We start from the raw sequence: 14,031 nt of genomic DNA, 5'->3' as shown, positions 1-14,031 counted from the left end.
TCCATGCACCTGTGATGTACATCACACTTTTTTTTTTAAGTCAAACTATTTTTGTAGAGGTAGCCTATTGGGTGCTCATACCTTTTTTTCCCTCCCTCTTTGCTGTGTATGCAGTCTTTTTTGGTTACACCCTTCCCAATAATAAGGTGGCACCTCTTCATATATACACTGGTTGGATGGGCTCCCCAGACCACATTTTTTTTCTATGACGTATAACGAACAAGATGGTATGTTAAGTCTGGCTTTTACTGTGGGAATTTTCTTGCTTAGCGCCATCTCACTTCCTTTGGGAATCATGGACAAGGATCGTCCATGCAAACTGAGGCTAAGAGGAAGTGCCAGTTTTGACGTTTCTTGCGTATGGATCAAAGTAATCAAAATGCATTGTCTGTGCTCTTTTGTAGCCTTATGTCTGAAAGGCTTTGGTAAAATGTGTATGACCTTTACTTCTTACACTGCCCAACATGTTTAGGGACCCGCACTGAACATTTTCTTTTTTTTGCACTATTAATTGGGTCCTCCATGCAATTCTCCTTGTCTATCTGGAAGAGATGCAGGGCTAAATTCGCTTTGTCCTCCGAGTGCTCCCCTCTGACTAATGTTCTCTTTAATCCCTCCCTTCCAGATAGTTTGTCCTTACACCGAATGCTCCCATGGGCCTCAGCCGATCTTTTCCAACTGCGTCATCTGGTCCATCCCGTGACTCGGAAATTTAAATCATTTTCCGACATCCAAAAAAATACCCAAATACCTCCTCAGCACTTCTATGTTTATTTGCAGATACGCCATTTTTTCTCCACCCTGTCACCCTCATTGACTCTGCAGAAGCCTACACCCTTTGAGCGCCTGTGTATTCAGGGCCCACATCAAAAGGGCACAGTCTCCAATACATATAAGCTCCTGCTAGATGTCCCTCCCTTAACTATTGATACCCATCGCTATATGCGTAAGTGGTCCCAATTTCTCCGCTTTGACATTGACTTGTTGCAGTGGAAGAAAATATGGGAGAACGCATCCAAATCCTCTATGTGTGTAGTTTATAAGGAAAATGCTTACAAAATCATAATGTTGTGGTATCGAACCCCTGATGTGCTCCATTCTTGTAACTTGAGTGCTTCTCCTGCTTGCTGGCGCTGCGGGAGGGAAACCGGCTCCCTTTTTCACATTTTTTGGGATTGTAGGCTTATCATTCCCTTTTGGGAAGAGGTTTTGGCCTTATTACAACTGGTATTACATTCCTCTCTCCCTTTTGAGCCTCTTTATTTTTTATTGGGCCTGCCCTTTCCAGGTCTCTCTAGACCATCGAGGAGACTCTCTGTGCATATTTTGACGGCGGCCAGGAGAAGCATTCCAATGAGCTGGCTCTCCCCTACACCTCCCTCAATGTTGACATTATTTAAGATTATTGCAGATATTAGGAAAATGGAATATCTTACCGCTTCACATGCCGATTCTATAATCTTATTTGAAGCTGTGTGGAACCCGTGGGATGTTTACACCTCTGGTCAACCTGCTTGACTTGTGCGGACTTGATCATCCTTCCAATGTTGCCCTATTGTCATTGCATACTGTTATTTTTCTACCCATGTTACTAGCATCGATGATCCCTTTGTTTTTCTTTCTCTCTATTTCTTTTTAAAATGTCATGTATGTATATACATGTGGAAAATTTAATAAAATGTTATTCATAATTGGGTCCTCTGCCATCACCTTCCCCTATATCAAGGTTATACAGTGAAGGAAATAAATATTTGATCCCCTGCAGATTTTGAATGTTTGCCCACTCACAAAGAAATGATAAGTCTAAAAATCGAATGTTAGGTGTATTGTAACAGACAGACATGCATTTTTTGAATTTTTTTGTTGCTATTCTAACAAATGATGCACTAATTTGCATGCTCATGAGGGAAATAAGTATTTGATCCTTTATCATTCAGCAGGATTTCTGGCTACCAGGTGTCTTTCATACAGGAAACAAGCTGAGATTAAAAGCAGTCTCTTAAAGGGAGTGCTGCTAATCTCATTTTTTTACCTGTATAAAAAGACCTGTCCACAGGAGCAAACAGACTACAAACTCTCCACCATGGCAAAGACCAAAGCACTGTCCAAAGATGTCAGAGACAAGATTGTAGACCTACACAAGGCTGGACTGGGCTACCAAACCATCACCAAGCAGCTTGGTGAGAAGGTGACAACAGTTGGTGCAATCATTTGCAAATGGAAGAAACACAAAACTACTGTCAGTCTCCCTAGGTCTGGCGCACCATGCAAGATCTCACCCCGTGGAGTGTCAATGATCATGAGAACAGTGAGGAATCATCCCATAACTACATGTGGGGATATTGTCAATGATCTCCAGGCAGCGGAGACCAGTGTCAAAAAGAAAACAATTGGTAACACTATGCTGACAAAGATTGAAATCCTGCTGTGACCGCAAAGTCCCTCTGCTCAAGAAAGCACATGTCCAGGCCCATCTGAAGTTTGCCACTGAACATCTTGATGCAGAGGACTGGTGGAAAGTGTTGTGGTCAGATGAGACCAAAATCGAGCTCTCTGGCATCAACTCAACTCACAGTGTTTGGAGGAAGAGGAATGCTGCCTATGGCCACAAGAACACCATCCCAACTGTCAAACATGGTGGTGGAAACATTCTGCTTTGGTGGTGTTTTTCTGCTAAGGGGACAGGACAACTGCACCACATCAAAAAGGGACGATGGACGGGGCAATGTACCGTCAAATCTTGGGTGAGAACCTTCTTCCCTCAGCCAGGGCATTGAAAATGGGTCGTGGATGGGTGTTCCAGCATGACAATGACCCATAACACAGCCAAGGAAACAAAGGAGAGGTTCAAGAAGCACAGTAAGGTCCAGGAGTGGCCTAGCCAGTCTCCAGACCTTAAACCCATTGATAAATCAGTGGAGGGAGCTGAAAATTCATGTTGCCAAACATCAGCCACCAAACCTTAATGGCTTGGAGAGGATCTGCCAAGAGGAGTGGGCCAAAATCCCTCCTGAGATTTGTGCAAACCTGGTGGCCAACTACAGGAAACATCTGACCTCTGATTGCCAACAAGAGATTTGCCACCAAGTACTAAGTCATGTTTTGTGAAGGGGATCAAATACTTATTTCCCTCATGAACATGCAAATCAGGGCATAATTTGTTCGATATGCATTTCTTTTGAATTTTTTATTGTTATTCTGTCTGTGTTACAATACACCTACCATTCGATTTTTAGACTGATCACTTCTTTGTGAGTGGGCAAACATTCAAAATCAGCAGGGGATCAAATACTTATTTCCTTCACTGTAAGATCTAGGAATAAGTTTTCACTATTCCTATTGTCTGGACTGCCTATGCTGGGAATCATGGACAAGTACGGTCCATGCAAACTGAGGCCAAGAGGAAGTACCAGTTTTGGTGTTGTCCGTTTATTGCGTATGGATCAAGTAATCCAAACTCGCTGTCTGTTTTTTGTCTTATGTCTGAATGGCTTTGGTGGAATGTGTATGACCTTTACTTCTTACACTGCCCAGCATGTTTGGGGACCCACACTCAACTTTTTTTGCACTGATAATTGGGTCCTATGCTTCCCCTGCTATCACCTTCCCCTTTATCAAGGTTTTAGGATCCAGGAATAAGTTTTCACTATTCTTATTGTGGACTGCCTATGCTGGTCTGGTTTGTTTCAAGGGCTTCTTTAACTGCCTCTAGAGCCTTTTGCTGGACCAGAAGACATACTTAACTGTAAAGACAAAGCTTAGCTGACTGGACCTTGAGCGCAAGATCTCAGGAAAGCAGTTTTAGAGGCAAGTTACCACTGTGTGGAGACAACCGAGTAAGAGGCTTCAGGAAAAAACCCCAAGAGCCATCAGAACTGCAGGAGGGCTATAAGTTGTGTCTGTCCACCATGGATCTGGAGGTAAAATGCCAGGTAGACAATGCAAACCATCCTTTATGAAAAGCGTGTTCAGTCCTATCATGCTGCTTAGCCTTATCACTGTGTATTACCCAGCTCCATCTCATTTTTTTACCTCAGAGCCATATACAACAGTCTGGCATTCCTAATGGATAGAAACTTGCAGACTGTCAAGCCATAAAAATCCAACTTTGGAGCATTACAGCTGCTCTGTCTGCTGATAGCCTCTGTGATGGGATACATCATGGACTGGAATGTCGAGGAATGTGGCGATGGCAATGATGGAGAAGAGAAGGATGGATGTTAAAAAAAAATTTAAAGAAAAAAAGAATGATCATCAAATTCAAAAGATCACAAATATCACCTGGGTCTTTGCATTTACCAACTGGTTGCTAGTGGGCTTGGGGGTCACGTGTTATTCCAAACCTTCCTTTATAGATCCTCACTTTTATATTACACACAATATTAAGAGGATTCATCCATTCTACTGTATGCAACCATATACAGATTACAGTTCGGTAGCTCCACATTTGAACTCCAACAACCTCTGTTCTTGCCTATGATGGGACATTTGAATGGTGATCCATTTTAGGTTAATGTACTGTGCTGTAAACAAGTATTTGCCCCTTTCCTGTGTTTTTTGTACATTTGTCACTGACTGTAAATGACTCAGATCAATTTTTTATATTACACAAAGAAAACCCAAGTAAATGAAAATTTCAAAACTGCATTTTGAACAGGGAAAAAGCTGTTGAAACCTGTCAGGCCCTGTATGAAAAAGTAAATGCCCCCTCCTTGCCAAATCACTTTTTAACTTTGACCACTTTTTTTTAAAGCAGAATTAAAATTTTACTTACCACACCCAGCCTGATTACCATCAGACCCGTTAAACCACTTAAACAGAAGCTGTCAAGTGAAGCAAGCAAACATGAGTCATTATCTACAAATGGAGAAAGCTTGGAACAGAGCTGATCCTCCCTAGGAGTGGCCGGCCTACCAAAAATTACACCAAGAGCACAATGGCAACTCATCCAGGTGGTCAAAAGAATCCAGAGCAACATCTAAAGAACTGCAGACCTCACTTGCCTCAGTTAATGTCATCTCACATTTGCCAAAAAAAATAAAAAATCTTAATCATCCAAGACGTTTGGGCAAATATTCTGTGGACAGGAGAGTTTATTTTGGAAGGTGCGTGTCCCGTTACATCTGGAGCAAAACACAGCAGTTCATAAAAAGATCATACCAGCTACTTTGCAGCTTCAAGACCTAGACTGCTTGCCATATACAACAGAATCATGAGTTCTGCACTCTGCCAGAAAATCCTGAAGAAGAATGTCCATCGGTTTGTGACTTCAAGCACACTTGGGTTATGCAGCTGGACAATGATCTAGAACATACTAAGACCACCTCTGATCCGCAAAAAATAAAAAAAAATAAAGTTTTGGAGTAGCCTAGTCAAAGCTCAGCCGTAAATCCGACAGATGTGGCTGAATTTAAACAATTCTGCAAAGAGTGTGCCAAAATTCCTCCACAGCGATGTGAAAGACTCATTGCCAGTTGTCGCAAATGGTTGAATGCAGCTGTTGGCAAAACTAGTTTAGGGGGCAATTACTTTTTCACATAGGACCAGGCAGGTTTTCCCAATAAACGAACTCATTTAAAAACTACTCAGTTCTTGCGCAAGATTAAAATTTGTTTGATGCTCTAAGTGACAAATCAAAAAAAAAAAAAAAAAAAAAAAAAAGAAGAAAAGGGTACTTTCACAGCACTGTATTTAGTGTCAGTTTAAATCTTGTGTTGTGCTGCTATGTACACATATCTACATGCAAAAACTGATAAATACCCAACAATGACTTTGAAAATCACAAATATACGAATCACAAAATATCAATATGCCTTCACTCTGTTGTACGTTACTCTTCACAGTCCAAGCACGTGATTGAAATAGTCTGATATCACTCAAGGAACTGATCTCAGAATCCCAGTGCTGCAAAGAGAAACATCTTTACACTCTGAAAACACCCACCAAGTGACTAGGGATGTGCTCTCACCTTGATATGCAAATACAAGTCAAATAGCGCTGTTCCCAATCGGGTGATAATGTGTAATGCCTTCATAGGTCCACCAGATATTTCACTAACCCACTTCAATTTTGAGCGCCACTGTGCCTTTAAACCTCCACTGCACAGCTACATCCTTATGCAAAGTTAACTCCAGATGCCATAGATGCCACCATACTGTAGTAATTTAATCACCAGCAAATTAAAAAAAAAAAACACTCATTTAGATTGGTTTAAACCGCATTATATATACTGTATAAGGCTTATGCTCAGGACCTGACAGCTCTCCTGTCAGTTCCGATCCTCCAATGCGTATCGCCACAAGTCATGCGACTTCAGCTCTAAATGCAAGTGTTTAATAAAATTGAAAAGTCCAAGCTGGGCCTATGCAGCTATGCAATAAAAATGATAGGAATAATTTGGATTTTGAAAGCGTACCACACTTTCAAGTTTTGTTTTATCGTCAAATCAGTGGTGTATTCGAAGACTGTCTACTAATGAATGAAATCTCTGAAACAAATTCTGCGGTAAATTCTTAATAAAAAAAAATCTAAAATATTTGTGGCTTTTTTTTTCTACATAGAATCATTTCATTGGTCACCATCGAGGAGGATGAAGTAAAAGGTCATAAAAAAACATCAGATTACACGCGATATAATGTAATGGTGTAATGGAATTGCATACTTGAAACAAAGCTGTATGCGGAGGCCATGCTATTCAGGTCCCAGCTTACCTATGCAATTTTTTTTTCACAAGAGACATAGCTGCAGTGTATACAAGCAACACCTTTTAGCTGCATTCCAAACAATTATCAGTACTTTGATGAGTAGTAGAGTAACCCCAAAACCTATTTCAGTCTAGGTGCCCTAGCAAATCCATCAAATTTGCATAAATACCTTTAAATACCTATACAAAACGATCTGTCATAATCGTAAACACCATGACCACCCATGGCCACTCAGCTGCTTATTTGGCCAGATCATTTGTCAGCAAACCCCTCAGGAAGGGGGAGAAAAAAAAAAAAAAAAAAAGGGGGGGGGGCTGCCCTGCAGTTGGCAGCTCTAGTTTTACCATCAAAAGAGGGAACGTCTGTCCAGCCACTGTACCATGTTGCTCATTGATTGGATTTTTATGAAACAGGACTTCATAGGAATTTATTTTTCAATGCTTTTGCTTTGCTGTTGCATTGTTGTCTGTTACCTTTGCAATAACTTTCTGTAAACATTTGCACTTTTTAACCTTTTCATTATTAAACAATATTTTCAAAGGTATTACAATTGGCAAAGTCTTCAAAGAATCCAAATTTGAAATCATCCGACTCCACTTGAATTTGAGCGATTTCAAAGTCTGTCAGTCAGACTTCAGGTGTGACTTGGAAGACATCTGTGCAACGTCCGACAGTATCGGAATCGCACCTATATGGACCACTTCTATTGCAGACAATAGGGTGGGATTTGTCATGCCATTTGATAGTTTCAAATGGCATGACAAGTCACACCAGTGTGACCGGGGACTAGTGCACTAATGCAAAATATAAAGAATTCCTGTCTCTTAAAAAGCACTACTACATGGCAAATTTCTGGCTATACCGGTCTGTGGTGACACTGTACAGATCTTTAAAAGGGGTAAATTGCTATTGTGGTGGGAGTCACTTTGGGTGGGGGCTCATGGAACCCAGCTTACTTTGCAGAGGTTGTGAGACCCCTGTCTCAGCTCCCCATATCCCTCTTTTGTGCAAGTCACCCTGTGTCTTAGAGGCACAGGGTGACTAATGGATGCCAAGAATGTGGTTGGAATTACTTCAGAATCAACAACCAGGAATAGATTTCATATGGCTGATAAATATTACTGTCCCATCTGAACTAGACATGTGAATTGAAGGAGCCGGACTGTCTGCTCTGTAGTGAGATCTTAATTCATCAAACCATTGTCTAGGTATGAATTCCCATTCACCTTTTGTTTCAGTCACCCAGCTAGCTAACCTAATTAACTTACTGTTTAGAGTGTTAAGTCTGTCTCACAAGTTGGTGAAAAAGGGCAAAGGCCTGACCTGTGCTTGTCAGACAAGTTTTTTTTTCAGTACCATCACATTCACCTTATAGCTTCTGTCACTTGTTACTACAATCTGCATGCCAATCGCACCACAACAGAAACAAAATCCCATCTTTAGAGTATTAACTGGAGCAATGCTTAGCATTTGCGCAATTACTTGCCCTGCCCCCCCCCCCCCCCCCCCGTTTCTACAGCATCTGAATCAACCTAAGGTGCACTCCTGTGACCCCTGTGTACATTTTTCACTACTGTGACCACAATGTACACAGTTCTTTTGTCCTGTCAACATGTCCCCAGTGCTTCATACAGATCCCTTGTTCTTTATACACCTTTGTACTCAAGTGCCTCTAGAGACCCTTTAATTTGCACAGATCATGACCCCTGTGCACTCCTGTGACCCCAGTGTCCCAAGTTACCCTTGCATCACTCAATTTTAATCTTTTACCTATACTTATAGTTTCTACTGTTAACTTATTTTTAAAAAATATTAAAAAAAACTTTAATAAAAGAGGTTTCTAAAAAATGTAATGTGTGATCTTGCTATTTTTGTCAAACAATACAATAACTAAAGACTTAATTTTCTACGGAATTTTTTTTTAATGGATAAAATCCACCATATGCGCCTGAACCACCTTGTTTTTCGGGTAGGCAGCGCGATTCAGAAGATTCACATCTAGAAGCCTACAGAATCTATGTTGCATCAGCTACACACGGTATACTGTGATGTGTTCCGTCAGTGAGATTGAGACTTCCCATCCCTGTCTAGCAGGGAAGGAGATGGTTTTATCTGCATTATGAAATGATTCCACTATTATATATGCATTTATTTCTAAAATGAGGAACTTTTAGGCTTGGTTCACATTATTTTCCAGCAGGAACACACAAAACCATGCATGTTTCTGCAAAGCACAGAAAACATGCATCCCTTTAGCAGATATACAACAATGTCATTAGTTCTTAAAAAAAGGTACCCCAACAACTTGCTATGTTCATTCATCTTTTTGTGGGTTTTTAACATGTAGGGCAACCCTATGAAAAAACAAGCCTTCCCTAAGCACATGTAAAATTGCACCAAAAAAACCCACACGCACTATCACGTGAACAGAGCCCTAACTGTTCTGAAAAAATTTCAGATCTAACTTCACTGCACAGAAAAAGACTAAAAAATATTTAACAAAAAAGGGAATCATTTTGCGTGTCGTCCTGAACTGGACCATGACATATGGTTGGTATTGTAGACTGTCCATGTAGCCTACATGCTGGATGGCAGTGTATTCAGAGAACACCCATGCAGGCTACAACTGAGCAGGAAACACTATGGAGTCTCTGGCATCTGGGAAAGTTTTGAACAAAGGACTATTGTGCAACAATGGGCTACTACCCTTACAGCCAGAACATTGAATACTGGTAAGAGCCACAGCACTGAGGTGCAGGGCTAATAGGGGGACAGGTGTCTTATAGCAGCTGGATGTGCACACGGGTTCCAGGAAATGCAGGTACACCAGATACAGTTGGGTGCACAAAGTTTAGGATAAGGAGAATACCTATTGGTACTAACAGGAGAACTCCGCATGCCCACTCATACGAAAAAAAGTGAGGGCCCTTGAAAGGGCCGAGGCGCAGAGTCTAAGGAACCGCCTTGTCTTCTCCAGAGCTCCTGATGGTGGAGATGGGTTGCGCTGCAGACGATTCCCAGGTTGCGGTTCTCAGACTCACCCAAGCAGGCAACTATGCTTCAAGAATCACTAGCAAGCACTGGGGTAAAAAAAGGAGTCTTCACTAGTAAACACTGGGAAATAAGAATCTTCTTAAAAATACAAAGTCATTGAGTAACCTAGCACAATGAACACTAGTTGTTGCTCAGGCAAAGCCTAAGGGAATGAGTGCAGCTGAAGTAGAAAGGAAAAACAGGCTGGCTGGGAATGTAGCTAAGTGACTAAAATGAGTAGATGAGCAACCAGTTTTGAGCATGTCTTTGCCATGTATATCATGATTTGTCTTTTGGACAGCCTAAGCACACTGGCACAATCCAGATTTAATTTTGCATTTACAGTAGTGTGACCTACCAGCGATTCCTAATGAAACCATGCATTCCCAGTCCCAAACGCTGAATTTTGGGATCTACTGTATAAATTTAATTTTGGCTGTAAATTTGTACAACCTCAGTTGACAGGTGGAAGCATAAAAAAGTGCCATTGCTTCTGCTATGAATGGACCCTCAGTTACATAGGTTGAAAAGACTAGTCCATCTAGCTCAACAAAATAAAAGACATACACAAAACAGGAACGTGACAGTTGTAGCCCATGCCCTGTATACGTGTGTGGTGGCTCTTGAAGCACTAACTAGCTATAGTCCACTTGTCAATCTCCCCCAAATTCTTGAATGGCCTTTGCTCCACAATCCTCAAGGCTGCGGTTAACCATGTTGCTTGTGCACCTTTCTACAACACTTTTCCCTTCAACTCAGTTTTCCATTAATATGCTTGGATACAGCACTCTGAACAGCCAGCTTCTTTAATTACTTTTCGCGACTTGCCCTCAATGAGTGTCAATGACTGTTCTGGACAACTACACAATCATAGGGACAGGCTTTGGCGGGGTGGTTGAGGTCGGGAGTATTAGGGCATCCAGGTATGGTCATGAAGTGTTAGGTGGTACCATGCACCTGCAATGTATGTCACTATTTTTGTAGAGGTAGCCTATTGGAGGTTCATACCTTTTCTTTGTTGTGTATGCAGTCTTTTGGTTACACCCTTTCTAATAATTAGGGTGGCACCTCTTCCTATATACACTGGTTGAATGGGCTCCTCGAACATGTGCTTTTTTTCCTATGGTGTATAACAAACAAGATTGAATGTTAAGCCTGGCTTTTGCTGTAGGAATTTTCTTGCTTAGCGCCATCTCACTTACTTTAGGAATCATCATGGGCAAGTATGGTCCATGCAAACTGAGGCTAAGAGGAAGTGCCAGTTTTCATGTTTGTTGCATATGGATCAAAGTAATCCAAACTCGTCTGTGCTCTTTTCTAGCCTTAAGTCTGAATGGCTTTTGTGGAATGTGTATGACCTTTACCTCTTACACTGCCTAACATGTTTGGGGACCCACACTCAACTTTGTGTGCCCTATTAATTGGGTCCTCTGCCATCACCTTCCCCTTTATCAAGGTTATACAGTGAAGGAAATAAGCATTTGATCCCCTGCTGATTTTGAATGTTTACACACTCAAATGATCAGTCTTAAAAAAAAAAATAATCCAAAAGAAATGCAGGTCTAAAAGATTATGCACTGATTGTCATGCTCATGAGGGAAAAGTATTTGATCCCCTATCATTCAGCAGGATTTCTGGCTACCAGGTGTCTTTCACACAGGTAACAAGCTGAGATTAGAAGCACTCAAAAAAAAAAAAAAAAAAAAAAAAACGACACCTGTCCACAGGAGCAAACAATCAGATTCCAAACTCTCCACCATGGCAAAGGCCAAAGAGCTGTCCAAGGATGTCAGGGAAAAGATTGTAGACCTACACAAGACTGGACTGGGCTACCAAACTATCGCCAAGCAGCTTGGTGAGAAGGTGACAGCAGCTGGTGCAATCATTCGCAAATGGAAAAAAAAAAAAAAAAAAAACCTGTCAGTCTCCCTGGGTCTGGTGCATCATGCAAGGTCTCACCTCGTGGAGTGTCAACGATCATGAGAACAGTGAGGAATCATAACAAAACTACACGCGAGGATCTTTTTAATGATCTCCAGGCAGCTGGGAGCACAGTCACCAAAAAAACAAATTGGCAACACTATGCTGACAAGGATTGAAATCCTGCAGTGCCCGCAAGGTTCCTCTGCTCAAGAAAGCACATGTCCAGGCCTGCCTGAAGTTTGCCACTGGACATCTGAATGATGCAGAGGACTGGTTGAAAGTGTTGTTGTTAGATGAGACCAAAATCGAGCTCTGTGGCATCCAACTTGCCGTGTTTGGAGGAATGCTGCCTATGAACCCAAGAACACCATCCCAACTGTCAAACAGTGGTGGAAACATTCTGCTTTGGGGTGTTTTTCTGCCAAGGGGACAGGACACCTGCACTGCATCAAAGGGACAATGGACGGGGCACTGTACCGTCAAATCTTGGGTGAGAACCTTCCCTCAGCCAGGGCATTGAAAATGGGTCGTGGATGGGTGTTCCAGCATGACAATGACCCATAACACATGGCCAAGGAGCGGCTCAAGAAGAAGCACATTAAGGTCCTAGAGTGGCCTTGCCAGTCTCCAGACCTTAAAACATTTGAAAATCTGTGGAGGGAGCTGAATGTTAGAGTTGCCAAACATCAGTCACCAAACCTTAATGGCTTGGAGAGGATCTGCCAAGAGGAGTGGGCCAAAATCCCTCCTGAGATGTGTGCAAACCTGGTGGTTAACTACTGGAAACGTCTGACCTCTGATTGCCAACAAGGGATTTGCCACCAAAGTACCAAGTCATGTTTTGTGAAGGGGATCAAATACTTATTTCCCTCATTAACATGCAAATCAGTGCATATAATTTGTTTGCATTTCTTTTGAATTTTTTTTGGTAATTTGTCTGTTACAATACACCTAACATTCAATTTGTAGACTGATAATTTGAGTGAGCAGACATTCAATCACAGTAAGAGCTAGGAATAAGTATGGTCCATGCCAAGAGAAAGTGCCAGTTTTAGTGTTTGTGTATGGATCAAAAAAATCCAAACATTTTTTGTAGCCTTATGTCTGAATGGCTTTGGTGGAATGTGTATGACCTTTATTTCTCACACTGCCCAGCATGTTTGGGGACCCACTCACTTTTTTTGCACTGATAATGGGGGTCCTATGCTCCCCCTGCTATCACCTTCCCCTTTATCAAGGTTTTAGGATCCAGGAATAAGTTTTATCACTATTCTTATTGGACTGCCTATGCTGGTCTGGTTTGTTTCAAGGGCTTCTTTAACTGCCTCTAGAGCCTTTTCCTGGACCAGAAGACAGACTTAACTGTGGAAACAAAGCTTAGCTGACTGGACCTTGAGCGCAAGATCTCAGGAAAGCAGTTTTAGAGGCTTTTAGAGGCAAGTTACCACTGTGTGGAGACAACCGAGTAAGAGGCTTCGGGAAAAAACCCCAAGAGCCATCAGAACTGCAGGAGGGCTATAAGTTGTGTCTGTCCACCATGGATCTGGAGGTAAAATGCCAGGTAGACAATGCAAACCATCCTTTATGAAAAGCGTGTTCAGTCCTATCATGCTGCTTAGCCTTATCACTGTGTGTATTACCCAGCTCAGGTCTCATTTTCTACATCGGAGCCATGTACAACATTCTGGAATTCCCAATGGATAGAAACTTGCAGACTGTCAGGCCATAAAAAAAACCAACTTTTGAGCATTACAGCTGCTCCGTCTGCTGATAGCCTCAGATAGGATACATCATGGACTGGAAGGTCGAGGAATGTGGCGATGGCAATGGAGAAGAGAAGGATGTTAAACAAGATGTAAAGAAAACGCATGATCATCAAATTCAAAAGATCACAAATGTCAGCTGGGTATTTGCATTTACCAACTGGCTGCTAGTGGGCTTGGGGGTAATTAGGGCAGCACCTCTTTATATACACTGGTTGGATGGGCTCCCCGAACCACGTGTTTTTTTTACCATGGCGTATAATGAAGATCGAATGTTAAGCCTGGCCAATACCGTGGGAATTTTCTTGCTTGGCGCCATCTCACTTACTTTGGGCATCATCATGGACAAGTATGCTTCGTCTCATTTACATCAGAGCCATATACAACATTCTGGCATTCCTAATGGATAGAAACTTGCAGACTGTCAAGCCATAAAAATCCAACTTTGGAGCATTACAGCTGCTCTGTCTGCTGATAGCCTCTGTGATAGGATACATCATGGACTGGAATGTCGAGGAATGTGGCGATGGCAATGATGGAGAAGAGAAGGAAGGATGTTAAACAAAATTTAAAGAAAAAGAATGATCATCAAATTCAAAAGATCACAA

General features: G+C 41.8%; 2 pseudogenes; both read left to right on the top strand.

Moving 5' to 3' along the window:
• Positions 1-205: 205 nt before the first annotated feature.
• LOC149462561 (large neutral amino acids transporter small subunit 4 pseudogene) lies at positions 206-4,575 on the top strand (annotated as a pseudogene).
• A 6,308-nt stretch (positions 4,576-10,883) lies between these two features.
• Positions 10,884-13,833, top strand: LOC149462560 (large neutral amino acids transporter small subunit 4 pseudogene; annotated as a pseudogene).
• Positions 13,834-14,031: the final 198 nt, after the last annotated feature.

This window comes from Staurois parvus, unplaced genomic scaffold (genome assembly GCF_062004578.1).
Source record: "Staurois parvus isolate SC_StPar_1 unplaced genomic scaffold, SC_StPar_1.0 ptg000173l, whole genome shotgun sequence".
Classification (NCBI taxonomy): Eukaryota; Metazoa; Chordata; class Amphibia; order Anura; family Ranidae; genus Staurois; species Staurois parvus.
Note: the sequence above shows the minus strand (reverse complement) of the source record. Positions and strands in the feature narration are given on the sequence as shown.